General features: G+C 41.0%; 1 protein-coding gene across 1 annotated transcript in view; it reads left to right on the forward strand.

The window, feature by feature from the left end:
• Positions 1–1,810: 1,810 nt before the first annotated feature.
• Positions 1,811–15,402, forward strand: part of LOC108897697 (C-terminal Src kinase) — a 42,894-nt gene continuing 29,302 nt past the window's right edge. Inside the window, exon 1 of the mRNA XM_018697441.2 lies at positions 1,811–2,072. The gene's annotated coding sequence lies outside the window, so the exon portion shown is untranslated. The remainder of the gene's footprint in view (positions 2,073–15,402) is intronic.

Consider the following 15,402-nt stretch of genomic DNA (forward strand, 5'->3'; position numbering starts at 1 on the left):
ATTGTGATTTTTATTCACTATATTTGTTGGACGGTTATGGGTGCTATTAATGCTTTGGTTATTAAGATTTAAAATACATAACATATGATAAATGTATAAAATATAATGTGTTATAGATCCAACTACCCAGTAAAGGAGGTAAAATAGGTTCAATAATGACCAGCTACAAGATTCAAATGCTACTTACACATTATTGCATCAGGAATAGTTATCAGTAATATAACTGAATGCGGCCATTCAGCATAATGAGTAACTTTACTTATGATACTCAACTTTTTCATGGCACTGTTATAAGACCACACAATTCTAATACGCCCTTTTCACCTCAGACATTTTGTTTTGACATAGGTAGAAAAGCACCAGTGTTGCTTAAAGTATTAATGATTAATAGTCTGTGAAAAAGACATATATGTGCACGGCAGTAGACATGCTTACGTTCCATGGTGCATTCAATGACGTTACAAACTATGTGAAAGGCAAAATGAGTTTCGCAGCCACTGTACTAATCTTTGTCAGTGGCCCTACCTGACAACATACATTTTTTTAAGTTGTTTTTTTTGTGTGTGTGTGTCTCCCACTTTGTTTAATCAGTGCTAAACTGAACCTGTGATGCACCTGTGAAATCCCCCAGTGCTGTCCACTGGGCCATCATTAATGTTAGTTACAACTGTGATTTTCCTCCTGTGACAAGAATGTCCACTGTGGAAATCAAACCTTTTAGATTAACCCACAAGGGGAGCGCTGTTACTGTGCTTATAATTACTGTTGTTTGTGGTAATTAGTTCCTACTATATGACCGATGTTTCGAGTGAACCTGGTCAGACAGCCTTATTTACACACACATCAAATATCTGGAACCAATCCATGGGAGGCGCCTGATTTAATTACGATGAGTGGACATTACAGAACATCAAGAGACACAACATGAAGACCACACCTTTTAGAGTATGTCCATAAATATGTTCAGATGTGAGGTTTAAAGGGGACAATCTCAAATAATTAAGTGCTACATAAGGGCCTGTATTTGTTTAACCATTAAAAGTGTGGAGTTATGGGCCCAAGCTGTAAAATTGGATAATATAAGGCTTTAAGGTGTGATACAAATATTTAAAAAAAAACAACACACAATTGATTTTTTGGGGGAAATAAAATCTCTGAAATAATCAATATACATATAAATAATCATTATATGTATATTTTAATAGGCCTTTAGTACATATGAGATTTTAATTCATATAGTGGGAGATCAGTCCCAAAGAACATAACACGGAATAATACAGAAATGGACTAATCAGTATGTACATTAAGTTAACAAGAAGGTTTTTTTGTTTTGTTTAAGCACATGAGGTGTTAAAGATCTCTTAACTATCTGTGTGGATTTTTTCTAGTGTTCAGTGATTGGCTCAGGTATACCCCCGTGGATTGACCATGATGTCACTTATCGTGGATCCATACCAGGCGTGAGATGTGTGTGTGTAAATAAGACTGTCTGATACTAGTTGAATCCGCCGTGAGAAAGATCAGGTCTGGACAAAATGTTGGTCCATTTATAACATTATTGGAGCGTAATATGCAGTCATCTTTATTCATTATAGTGGTATATATTACAACATACTGTATATTCTTTATTCATTATTCTCTTATATTACATACATACATGCTGTGTATTCATGTGCTTCTGTATTCCCGCAGTAACAAGTCCACCATCAGTTGACAGTCTCACCTGTTGGCCACACGGTTGCGCTCACAGACCACTCGCCCCGTGGCTGTGCTATTCCTCTGCGCATGCGCGGTCCCTTGACGGAGCGGAGACCATTTCCTCCAGCAGCAGGCCTCGCAGAGCTCTGCCACACACACACACACATACACGCGCTCATACACACGCACTCACTCAAACGTACACACATATGCAGACAGAGTACGGACAAGCGTCAAAGCAAAGCCACGTTTGGGATTGTCTGATCGTAACGCTGCAAAACCTGGATGCCCCCCAACCGCAGGAGTCATCCTGATGGGCCTTCGCCGCTAATTTTACAGCAACATCTGGTCGACACCACAGTGGTATCTTTTGGGTGAGTTGCCCACAGCGCAGTCACTGTTTTGTCTTCGTTGTGTTGCTGCCGCCGCTGCTGCCGCTGCAACGTTTTTAGCATGGGAAGCTTCAGGATAGCGAACAGGGAGGGGAATGTCACCGTCGGGCTGCCTGTGCTGTTTGTGTCTCAGGTTTACTTTACACTGACTAACGGCTTTAAAATGCTACGTTAGGGTGAACGGGTTTCGCTGTACACTGCTAACGTTAACCCTGTTTTGAGAGCGTTAGCGTTAGCTGCTAGTTGACATACAATGTAACGTCACGAGATCCATTATCGGACACTATTTATGCTAAGTCTGAACAGATTTTATCCCTCCCGGTCACTCCTTTACAGATTAACTGGCTTTTACACAGCAGAGCGACAAACTCACAAACGAAACAACCGCGACTGTTAGACGGCGTTTGTGTTGTTCGTTTCTGTTGGCTGTAATTGTGTTCTTGTTAAGGGCGATTTTGCGGCGGTGCCCTAAACCTCCGAGTCCCCCCCCCCCCCTTCTGCTCTTCTGATTCCATAGTCGGACACTTTGGTCGCGGATAACGCCTTGTGGTCTTGACCTTTTTACTTTGGCTTTCCTCTCCGTCTTTCACGAGTATTTGTTGGCACAGTGTAGTCCAGTAGTGTAGGGAGGCCCAGAGATAAAGCTGGAAGACAGTAAATCAGGGAACGATACAGCATTGTGTTTCAGGCGAATGCGCCGTTTGGGATTTTTGTAAAATCTCGTGGAGCTGACCGTAGAGGGACGGTTTGTGTATCCTATAAATAATAACCATGGGGATAGTAAACATGTGCTAAATCTGTGGTATGGCTTTTTCTTAATGGTTTGTATACTGGGAACTGGGGGCCAAAAAGCACGAAAGAATGGTCCTGTCCGATAATGGACCCAGTAATTTTAGCCTCCTCCGCGCTGCACTGGAACACAGAGCTGGAGCTGAGGTTCAGCCCCTCGCCTTTAGAAAACACTGATCCGTATCTCTCCACGGACATTGTTTTAATATGTGTGCATTATTACATTCTTGTGAATACATGTCACTGTATGTGATTGTGCAGTAAGAACAGAGCTGTACAAGAGTTGTCCTGTTGATGGTGACAGAAGATGAACGTAAAACCAGTGTTGTGATGATATTGTAATAGTCTGTCTATCTATCCCACAGGGAAATTATTTTTCTTTCATACTGCTCCAGAGGAAGGTCAGGGGTCAGGTTAAGCTGTAGAGCGTCATCCTAAAGCTGGCAGCGTTTTGGTGTCTTGCTCAAGAATTCTTAAGCAGGGCGGACGCTTGCAAACACAGAGGATTTCAACGCCAAGGAACAAGAAATGCATGAACAATAGTAGTGGTATTGTTGAATGTTGTCCATATCTCATGAATCAGACCAGCGTGAAGTCTGCTCTCCCTGCAGCTTTGGCCTTGTTTGCTAGTTCCTCAGTCAGTGCTCCAAGGTAAATGTCTGACTGAAATGTTTGAAATGTACATACCTTTGCAAGCTGTGGCATGACTGTCAAAAAGTGATGTAGTGTCTGTAGTGTATTGTTACTTTACATAGACTTCCCATGACTGTGTCGCTGCTCTGCTTTGTAACACGCTTAATCACTTTCAATCTTACTCCTGGGTTGTTTGGAAGGAACAAATCTTATGATTAGCATATTATCTCCGTGGCTCTGCTTGTTATCTGACGTGTTAGTGCTCAAAATCGAAAATATCACCCCCTCAGATCTTGTTACCTATTTTGATAACTGATTGCAACAGTCAGTTTGACGCTGACCAGCAATTTGATTTTGCATTATAATCTGGATGGAGACATTAGCAGGTGGACAATCTGATATGATCGATAATTAAGTTACACAATTTGCTGTTACTGATGGTTTCACCTTTACATCTTTGTCTTCAGAATCACAACATGTTTGTGTGTAATCCTAAAAAAAAAAAGTCTAACTGAGATTCAAAAAGCCAACAATCAGCTGTAACAGTTGTTGTTCTTTGTTTCATTTCTTTGCTACCAGATAGTTGACGTCTTATTTTGCAGCCCACCTGTCTTAACTGCTGCGCCGATTACACCGAGTGCTGATGAAGCAGTATGATAGCTTTGGGTTTTCTATTAGAGAAATCTGTTAGCAATATCGGCTGGAGCGAGGTGGGGGTGTGAGGGCTTGGCATTCATTATCCCCAGAGGAATCTGGTGAACCAGACTGCAACATGTTAGGAATCCATATGCTGCGTCTGTCAGTGCTAACCTGCTGCCGGTATGCTTGGATGTGTCCAACTTAGTGGCTTGTTGAGGGCCTTTGCAATTAAAGCCATTTTCTCTCACTGTACGAATTCATGTCATGTCTGTGTGGGGGGGAAAAAATGGCACAAAATGTTTTATTTCAGCACGCTGTGCCAGTCCTCTAAACACAGTGTGACTCAGCCTTGGTCTGAGTGGTGAGACTGTACAGCTCTCCATCTGTGAAGTCCGACCCATCCACTGAGGTGGCGGAAGACTCGCAGATTAAATCTTCAACCACACTAAGTTCTTTCCCTTCCGTATCCTCTCTTCGTCAATAGCTCGCTCTCCGTCTCATTGACTGACTGATGGCTAGATCGGAGTAGTCTTATCGAGGTGCAGCATGACGAGGACTAGTGGTGACAGGACAAGTCTGGAGGCCTAGCTACATGTCGGCTCTTCTTTTTAGTGTTGAGTTATGGGGTGGGGTGGGGGGTCGCTGTCTGGGGGATCCTTAAAGCTGCTAGGGGCTGAGCTGCGTTACTGTCTTATGTTAAGCTCTGAGCTTGGCTTATGTGCTCAGCTGGGAAGTTAATGGCTCCTCTGTCTGTACACTGACCATCTCATTGCACATTTGAAGCTTGTCCAAGGCCCTGCTGACCTCAACACAATGACCGCGTTTAGTTCGTTTTTTTCCCCTCCAGCCTCTTTTCCTCCAACGTCCACTGTCTCTTTAATCAGCAAGTGCAATAACACAGGAGGGATTTATCTTGGTGACTTTGGTGCAGAGCTTAACAGTATACTGACACTCATGAGCAACAGGGCATCACAGATGGTGCAAGACTTACTCTGCACAGTAGGCTGTATCACTCTGCCTAGATGCATTCAGCATCATTGAATTCACGGTTGTCTGTATTTCAGTAGCCTGAGCTAGTGTGTTTCATACCTGTAGAAGGAAGTACACCGAGTTAGCCATGCATGACTCTTAATACCCAAACACACAAAGTGCACAGTGGAGTGTACTTTACTGTCTGATAAGGTATGTGCACATTATGTAGGTTTATTGTAGACATTGCAAGATGCAAAGTGGCAAGCAGTGCCATGGTCTATTTATTTAGGAAGGGTGATGGAAAGTGAAACTGGCAGCAGATCTGCACTGCACCTGCGCTGCTTCCTCTTTTTCAACATGTATAGAGACAGAATAGGTGCATTTTACAACAGTACTGTACACACTTGTTTGTGAAGTGTACAACAGTTTCGTTGTCTCTAAACAGATAAGTGATCAAGACATTCTTTGTGACTGCTGTACAGCTGTCGCTTTGGCTGAGTCCTGTTAAGGATAATACTGTGTTGCCTGCTCATCATACTCCTAATCAGATTACTGCTTGTGTTGTGACAAAAGTTTACACTCTGTTTGTTATATATGTGTAGCAACTAATGATTGTTTTAATTATCAATCAATCCGCTGATTACTACCTTGATTTAGCAATTCTTTGTATAGTACCAAAAATATGAAAAAAATAATGAAAAATGTTTCCCAGCATCCAAGTTGACATCTTCATATTGCCTGTTTTGTTCAGCTAAACCCAAAGATATTCAGTTTATTATCATATAGGACTAACAACATCCAGCAAATATTCACATATAAGAAATTGTAACCAGTAAAATTGTACTTTTGCTTAAACATAACGTAAGTTATTAAGCTCTAACTGCCATTTCAACACCGTCTATAGTATTTTTTTTATTTTTAGCTTTATAATCATTTAGTCTCTCACAATGTGATATGACTTGACTTATGATGCGTCTTGATCCGTATCTTCTTCTCTGTTCAGCACCTGCTGAGCTGTGATCGAGACAACCTCCCCTCGTACCCTCCCACCCCTAGTGATCATGCCTCCCAGTAGAATAGTGGCATTGTGGCTGCCATCTTGCGTGCAAACTCAGTGAGGCCTCTCCATCTGGGCAGCGGCTGGTCAGTCAGGCAGCTCCTTGAAGGCCGGGAGGCTTCTACCGCCACGCCTGCTGGCTGGCTGCACAATGCAGGCAATGAGCAGAGCTGAAGGCCTGACACATGCTTGGTCTTTCACTACACCCACGGCCTCCAGAGATTCCCCACTGGGAAGTGCTTCACACAAGAGTATTGATAATCCAAGACTTTTAAGTTTCTAGAACATGCCATTTCAGAGAAATTCATATCCAATTGTTTATTTCTTCTCCTTTCACTGTTGGTGTGTTGCTGCTGGACCTGTCTTGGCATTCAGAATTTAAGGACTCCATCCATGCATTAAAGAATAATGTTTTTATTTTGAACACTTTGCAAACACCTCATATGGATCATGCAACTGTTTACAAACAACAGTAAGTTTTTCTCTCTTTGTGTGGCGGCATACCTGCTACATTTAAGAGGTAATGATATAAATGGAGCATTATCTGTCAGATGACAGCCAGACGACCCCCACCAGCTCCTGTAACCTGCAGCTGAAATGTTTTATTATCCACCTAATGATTTTCTACCTGAGGTGATCATTTAGAAATGGCATAGTGAAGACTCAACTAAAACTGCCAAGTCACCAGCTTTTGATATGGCTTATGGGTCCCTGCTCGCCCTTCACTTACCACCCGGCTTCTGTACCCAGAGCAAGCATCAAGGACAAACACATAAATATATGCACTGCAGGGCACTGCTTTGTTTCAAATTCTCACCACCTTATAAAAATGAGATCATTTTATTGGGCTTGTGGTCAGTGAGGAGGTCATAAGTTGTGTTGTGTAGCACAGTTTACAGAACTGCTGCATGGCTGAATCTAATCAGAAAAATGTAGGAAAAAGTAAAGAAGTGGAAGGACACTGACAGTTAGATAAAGTAACTAAGGCTATCAGCACAGAAAGGAGTTCACTGTGTCTGATGAATAACTTAAATCTGATGCTCTGTGTAAAATGCCAGTCTAATTTAAACATGGGATTTGATCAGCAGTGAAGCTCTGACCGTCCTACATGTGAAATGAATTACACCTTTCACATATTCGGCTGATTTTGACTGAATGAGCTCAAAAGTTTTCCACTCTTTGCCTCAACACGATGATTTGCTGGACTGATTATTTACAATGGAGCAAATCAATCAGTCACAGTAATCTGCTGAGGTGGGATACCACTGACATCTCATTTTGGTCCAAGTCTTAGTCATCTATCAACCTGTCTAGCTAGTTATCTATGCAGAACGCATCCAGCCTTAAGACTGATGGACAATAACAACAAAAGATGACATTGGGGTCTACTCCTGTCAGTCAAGACTGGTAGGGTCAGACTTTAGCATCAACAGCATGAATCCATGGACCCAGCCTGCCTTGTGTCAACAGTCCAGGCTGATAACAGTGGTGTAATGGCATGCATGGGCAATGTTTTTTTTTTTTTTTTTTTTTGCACACTTAATAACAACCAGTAGTCATTTGAATGCCATGCCACAAACCAAAAGTCATCTCAAACTGGTTTCATGACACGACAATGAGTTCAGTGAACTTTAGTGGCTTCCCCAGCCACCAGATCTGAAGGCAATAGAACACCTGGTGTTGTACAACAGGTGCACAAATGTGCAGCTAACAAATCTGCAGAAATGACATGATGCAGTCATATCAACACAGAGCAGAATCTCAAAGGAATGCTTGCAACATGTTGTGGAATCCACGTCATGAAGCAAAGCGAGGCCCTATTCAATATTATTATGGTGTTCCTAATAGTAATTGCTCGGTGAGCATATATAAGTGTGTATTTATGTATGTCTGTAGAGTAGCTCTCATGATGTAAACAGTTTTATTCATATCTTATGTATGCATAATACATGCTCTGTTCTTTGGTGGGAACTGTGTCACATACACACTGTATCAGGCACATAGAGGATCAAACTGATATCTGAACTTTGGACACAAGTTCCCCAGCCAAGCAGGAAGTAGAAAGTACCTGTGCCAACATGTCATTATAGTTGTGGCTCTCCCTGTTTGCCTCCATTGTCAGACAATGACCACACAGCAAAATGTGTGTGCAGATTCTCTGAAGTCCTTCATATTTAAGACAATATACAGAGTTAAAGAGGAAGTAGTTACTTGCATTTTTCTCCATTTATAGAGATATGAAACTCTACTGCCATTACTGTGGCTCTGCTTAAATGAAAACGGAATGAATCAGTGATGATGGTGATACTGACAATGAATTCAGTCTCAGCGAGGAGGCTCCAGTGCTTCCTCTTTTATCTGCCGTTCAGTGCACTGCAGAGTAGTTGTTGTCTAATTGAGTCATCGGACTGACTTCAAAGATACAGTACAGCACTTGCGTCTGCTTCAGTGATGTCACAGAGAGTGTTGAAAAGTAAAGTGACCTGAATTAGGTCTACTTTAATACAGGGTTTCCTTTTAAAGAAAGATTCTTTTTGATCACTTCTGTGTGTAGAGCTCCCCTCAGGCTATTGTTTTAATAAAAGCAACAGTTTTTTTCCTGATGTTTTGAAATGAGAGATTAAGCCAGAAGATCGGCACAGTATAGATGCCTATTGTTGACTGTGGCCTACATCTGGGCATGTTTCTGATACACCAGCTGATGAACCACATGATTTACTGAGAGGTAGGTAGCTGGATAGATTGATGCATAAATAGATACACAGTGATGGATTTAGAGGTAGACAGATGGGGAACTCTTTAGGTCTTCTAGCATTTTATTGTACACAGAAATCCTAGCAGCACAAGAATGTTATCACACTACTGTGGTAAAAACTCTTTCAATCGCTGACTTTAATGTTGGAAATTTAGGGAAATATTTATTTTTAAGGAATATTTGACATCCTAGTTTTCTTGCATCACTTAATACTGTTCATAAATAAGTTTTGGTCCCACTAATATTCTCTGCTAGTTGCTGAGAATTAACATTTTGGTTTAATTATGTGGGTCCCCATTAGCATTAGTTACCAGCCCAATAGCTACTAGCTAATGGGTCCATTTCAGCCGTTAACAGTGTTTGCCTTGGTAGCTCTGCTCCACATGGCACCTGGATATTAAATATATGTCAATAGGCACTGCACAGTAACTGCTGTAGTGGCTTATCATTATCAGAAACACAAACAGCTGGATGTGGACTGAACACATTAGGTAGTGCTCGCATGGGGGAAGCCAGTGAGGGATAATGTGTTTTCTTGCTGCATTAGTAGCTTTTACTTGTTGGTTAGGGCTCCTGGCATCTGGCGGCCTAATATCAATGTCATATCCAGGATGTTGTATTCTGTATACATATTCTGTATAAGTTGTTGCAATGCTCTGTTGCATTAAGCCAGCAATATAGCTTGGTAATATACTAGCAAAGATAAGCAGTATGTTATAGACTGTAATTAAAATATCCTGTTTACTGCTGGGATTGTTGATTGAGTGCAAGTGCTGTTTCCATGGAGTTGCAAGTATTAAAGTAACACGCCACTAATGAACTCAGCAGGAAAACTCTTTAAGTATTGAAAAACAGTCTCTATCCAAACAGGTCCCTGGAATAAAGTGTTTACTGGTTGTTTCATGCAAATGCTTTATCCCAGCTAAGACCTCATCCAGGGTAAAGCTCATTTTCTGAATATTAATGTGCATGTAAACACACCGCTTCTCTCCATTCTCTACTTTAAGGCAGGTTTTGAAAATCAATATTGTTTTGCCACCTGATACAGGGTTTCTCCACTGGAAATTGTTTAGGTCAAGGTGGATCATGGTGAATTCAGTTATTAGGTGACAGCCTAAATAATACTGGCAGTAAATATTTGGCATTCTTTTTCCATGAAGGGTGACGTTTTATTTAATAAAAGTTTATTATAAGCCGTTACAGCTCTCTTAGCTTTTCAGAATGTAATGTTCTAGTTCAGTTTGCACTAGAATTGGTGTCAGTCAGTTGAGGAAATGGGATTACTGCGGCTGAGTGTTGTTAGTGATTATAGTTGATGGCGCATTGCTCACCTGTTGACTTGGCTTGTTTTTTCTCACTCACTCTTTCATAATTACATTTACACTTCACTTTCACACAAAGGCTCTTACCCACTCTGACTTGTGCACAAATATGCTCAGTCACACACATCAATTCAGACCATCTCTCTCTCTCTCTCTCTCTCTCTCTCTCTCTCTCTCTCCCCTTCCTGAAACACACACATATCACAACATGGCACACACAGATTATCTGCTGTTCGTGCTGATGCCCAAGCCTTTGAGTAGACCACGTTGGGGTCAGCGTCGGAGCAAAATACAGCCACTCGTCTCAAGTTTCTGCAAAGCTCCATCTTGAGTCTCCTGGGAATGTAAGAATGTACGGACCGTTTAGGATACGAGGACCCCTCCCTGCATATTCTTCAACTTGTTTCAGTTTTAACCTCATTGTGTCAAGTGAGGGGCAGAGTTTGGATAAATGTTTGGTTGTAGATTATTTTCATGGATGGTGCCAAATATACTTCCTCTATTTAGCTCAGTAAGGACTGTGTGTTGTTACTGGCATAGGAGGAGCTTCATGTGATGTTATTGCAGTAATAAAGCACCATTCTGTTTATGTCCTCATGTCATTCTGTGTTTTAACTGTAAAAAGCTTTGTCTTTGTCTCGTGCAGTTCCTTCCTGCTGTCCCTCTCCCCTCATATTACAAAAATGAAAATTAAGTGCTGAAATAATTAGACAGTAGCCTGATTACAGAAAATTAATCAACAATTATGTTGATAATCTTTTAATTAAGCTATTTATCAAGCCAGGTGCAAATAGGTGCTGGCCTTTTTACTGTTTTTATCACTGTGAATCGAATGTTCTATGGTTTTGGACTGTTGTCTTAGAAATACAATTTTAAGACCTTACTCTGGGCTCAAGGAAATTATAATAAGTATTTTTGGTATTCCAGGACATTTTATAGGCTAATTGAATTTGAAAAATAATCATGATTAATTGACAGTAAATTGGGCTGGGTGATAAAATGCTAACGATAATTATTGTGATATAAGATTTAATCATGTTATAAAGTGACAATTTTTCTTGATAGAAATTTAACAAATGGTCAGTAAATCATCTTTATAATTAATTTCCATGCTTAGATAGCATGCACAGAAATGAATCACAGTCTGCCAGTCACATCACAGGAATAGGAGTATGCATTGCATAGTTATCTTTTAGATTAGATGTTACTGTTACAATTGTTTTCAGATTTGTGGAATGTCCCACTGTTTAACAAGTGTTTATCATGTCCTGATCATAGACAACAGTTATAAACTAGGGATCGACCGATAATCGGCCCGGCCGATATTACAAATACAAATGCCGATATTCGGCATTTTGACGCATATCGGCATCGGTCGTTTTTTTTTAATCCGCCGGCCGATAAGAGATCAATTTAAAACGCGGTTATTTTGGCGCTGATGCAGCCGCGCCTCTCTGTCTGTAGTCCTCTACTCTGTCTCCAGCATTGTCCCGCCCACAGCACCATCTGATTGGTTACACACAGAGCCATGGCAACAGCCAATCAGCAGTGAAAGCTGTGCATGCACAGGGCTCACACACACAACAACTCTGCTTTTTGCACCACAATCTGGTGCTGCTCAATTGGGACTACTAATTGATTTGAGATTCACATTTCTGTGCAAATTTTATTTAACTTTGTTTTATTGATTTTATAAAACTTCAGGAAGCTATTTATTTATTTAATTAAAATTTCAGTTAACTTTATAAGAGATGCTGCTGACCCTGGGAGCTCCCTGTACTTTTTGTTTTTGTTTGGACTTAAAACAAAGATAAGTGAAAGATAAAATAACATTTCAGTTATATTGAAATTTTGGTAAACTTTATTTGCTGTAGAAAACTTTAGGGAGATATTTATTTGTTTAAGTTTTAATTTAACTTTATAAGACATGCTGCTGAGCCTGGGAGCTCCCTGCACTTTTTGTTAGAATTTAAAAAACAAAGCTGTCTATTGTCTAAGATAAAAAAAAACCTTTAACATGTTGCAAATCTGAAAAGCTGTTTAATAAACATATTTTTAAAGGCATTTAAACAAAGTTAAGCGCCGGAGTTTGTATTATTCAAAATTTTTATGCCATTTTTACTGCAAATGAATATCGGCTCCAAATATTGGTTATTGGCCTCCTTGACTACTAATAATCGGTATCGGTATCGGCCCTGAAAAAACATATCGGTTGATCCCTATTATAAAACATAATTAATCCTCTGGTTTCTTAAAACTTTCACTCAGAAACAGAAATCAGCCTTTAAACTTGAAAGAATAACAATTTGACATTTATCAAGATAATTGTCAATATCAACTGATGTAAATTAATTAATCACAATAACTTTTCTGGCCATATTGCCCAGCCCTACAATAAAATGAACTGGTGTTGGCAGCCCTGCTTTAATTTGTTATTTTGTCTCAGCCTCCTGGAGTTTGAATCTGGCATTTGAAAGAATCTGCTTGGCTCCCAGAGTAACACTAAGGCTGTGTTCACACCTGTGATTCAGTTGGTCTAACATTTTATTTTCTTTGGACTGAAGCAAAGGAGCTTAACTGCAGGTGTGAGGACAGCTTTAGTGCTACTCTGGGACTCAGCTCTTAATATTGTGAGCAGTCCATGTTACAGTGCAAATTTAGGCAGAGGGTACTTGTAGATAAGTGTTTGTTTTTGCATTAATTTGTATTCTATACAAATGTTAAATGACATATGTTATATTCCATATTGTTACAAGCCAATATTGAAAGTGTACTGGAGTATAAAAATTTAATATCATACTGCTTAGCCCTGTTTGCACAGACTTCTTTTTAAGGCTGTATACCTGTCCCTGGGCTGTGAGAGTGAACAGGGTTATCACTGCGCACAGTGTGTGTGTGAGGCTTTTGTGAATTTACTGAAGAAATCCCTGAGCGCTGCTCTCCGCAGGCAAGATTTGCAGTTGCTGCCTCTGCAAACATTGGCTCTGCATTAGCAGAAATTCTCCTCTGTGATGCCTCTTGTGTGCTTCACTGTCTACCTGGGATTTCTCACCCACACTACTACCATCACCTTATCACCCAATGTCCTCATCCACAGGTGGAAACGGGCTCTGGATGTGCTGCCCAAATGCAGTTTTTCGACCTACACAACTCTCTTTTGTGGAACACACATTCAGATACCTCAACACAGCAGTATGTTCTTTTAGTCTGCATGCATTTGTTCATTGTAGGCTTTTTTGCTCTGTTTTTTTTGTTTCAGCTGATGTTGTGTTTTGTTTTCCTGCCTGACACTGGAGACTGGCTGGCAGGCTGTGTTGGCTGGCTTTGTGTGTGGGGAAGCACAGTTGTTCTCATCTTTGATCAAGAGAGGTGTGGCGTGTGTGAGAATCTTGTCTTGTAGGTGAGGCACTCCTTGTAGTAGATACAAAGCCAGTGATAAGAGTCTCAGTTGTCTGTGTCCACATGATTGTGCTTGCATGTGAATCTTGGTTGTATGCGTGGTGGCTTAAGACTGCAGCATACTATATGTGGGGAAAAGTGACAGTACATGCCTCGGTGATTTGCCTGTGACTCACACATTCAGACAGACACACACCCTGCCCTCAGACCTTCACTTATACCCAGTGCACGCAATGTGTAACATACTATCAGAGCGGTGTCAGGCAGATCTCCTTTCAGCTAATTAGGCTACATTTCTTAACCTAGCCTATGAAAAGAAACTAATGACCTAGTTAACGTCGTCTCTAGGGCCGTACTATTGTGGCTGAAACAGTGATTATTAACTGGTTACTTTGCTAAGATATCGAGAGGGTTTCATCTCTTTTAAATTTGTGGAACCAAACACTCCTCTTCTTGAATTTTATATCAGTTTGTTGACATTCTCTGCCACTGGCATTCTAAACATTAAGCGTTTAGCGTTGCTTAAGTACCTGTAATTCTATGATTATTAATCACAGACTCTGAAATGAAAAACCTGCCAGACGTTTCTAGAGCATACAATAATTTCACTTCCTGTCAGTGAGTGAACACGCATGGAAGAATCTGCATGTGTTAAATGCCTGTGCTCACGTTCTCCATGTGCACACACACACACGTGTTTTTGCTTCCTGTGTGTGAGCGCACACATGTGGGTCAGCCTAAGCAGGCATATGTGCCTGCACCCCACAGCGGAGAGTGCCCCACACTGCGCGCTAATGCAAGTCTGTGGTTGTGAATTAATAATTCAGAGAGCTGGCAGAGCTGGGTGGAGCCTCCATTATTCATGGTTGGCATTGGAACCGACAGATGACTGCTGTTAATATTAAGGACCAGCAAATACACTCCTCCAGCCAAGAAACTGGGGAGTCTTCAACACTTTCATGTCTGTCTCTATCCTCCACTCACTACACCCACCACTCCTCTACACTCCTCCAACTCCTCCTCTTTCGCTGTGCCCTTGCTCTTCTGATCTCTGTCCTCTCCATCTGTGAGCATCTCTTTCTCGCTTACTTTGTATCAGCTATACCCCCCCCCAATGTCTCTGTCTCGCCGTGTGTCCTTGTCATTCTATCTCTCTCTGAACTCTTAACTTCAAATATGCCTCCATGGAACACGATGTTTCTTACATAAAGACTAATTTGCAGTTAGAAAATGTTATGTAACAGAAAACAGAGAAGATATTCAGCAGGGCCTGAAATGCAACATATAATTACCTCAAGGGAATAATGAACATTAGTGCAGCCTCGTTCGACTTACTTTATTTTATGGCGATTAATCTTGTGTTCTGCCAAAACTAAACACTGCTTTGAACGTGACAACTTTCTTATTTTTCATAAGAAAGTATAGCTCCGTTTCTGTCTGCAACCACGTCTATCTGTGTGCACCTTCTTTTAAGAGGCTGCACCCACTGCATCTGCTCATAGTCAATTTATTTCTCAATTTGGGATTACTCACTGCTCAGGTAATCTCTGTAATCTCTATTTTGAGCAAAAATAATATCCCAGCATCCTTTTGAAATTTGGATTTTGCCTTTAGCCTCTCCCTCTCTGCCTTCCTCTTCTCCCTTTGTGCGTCTCTCCCCCCTCTCTCCTCTGAATTCTCTCCATGGTGTCAGTGCTGCTGCCACTGAATGCTTCTTTTATTAAAGAGATTTGGAGCTCCAGTCAC

The sequence above is a fragment of the Lates calcarifer genome, linkage group LG2 (genome assembly GCF_001640805.2).
Source record: "Lates calcarifer isolate ASB-BC8 linkage group LG2, TLL_Latcal_v3, whole genome shotgun sequence".
In the NCBI taxonomy this organism is placed as follows: Eukaryota; Metazoa; Chordata; class Actinopteri; family Centropomidae; genus Lates; species Lates calcarifer.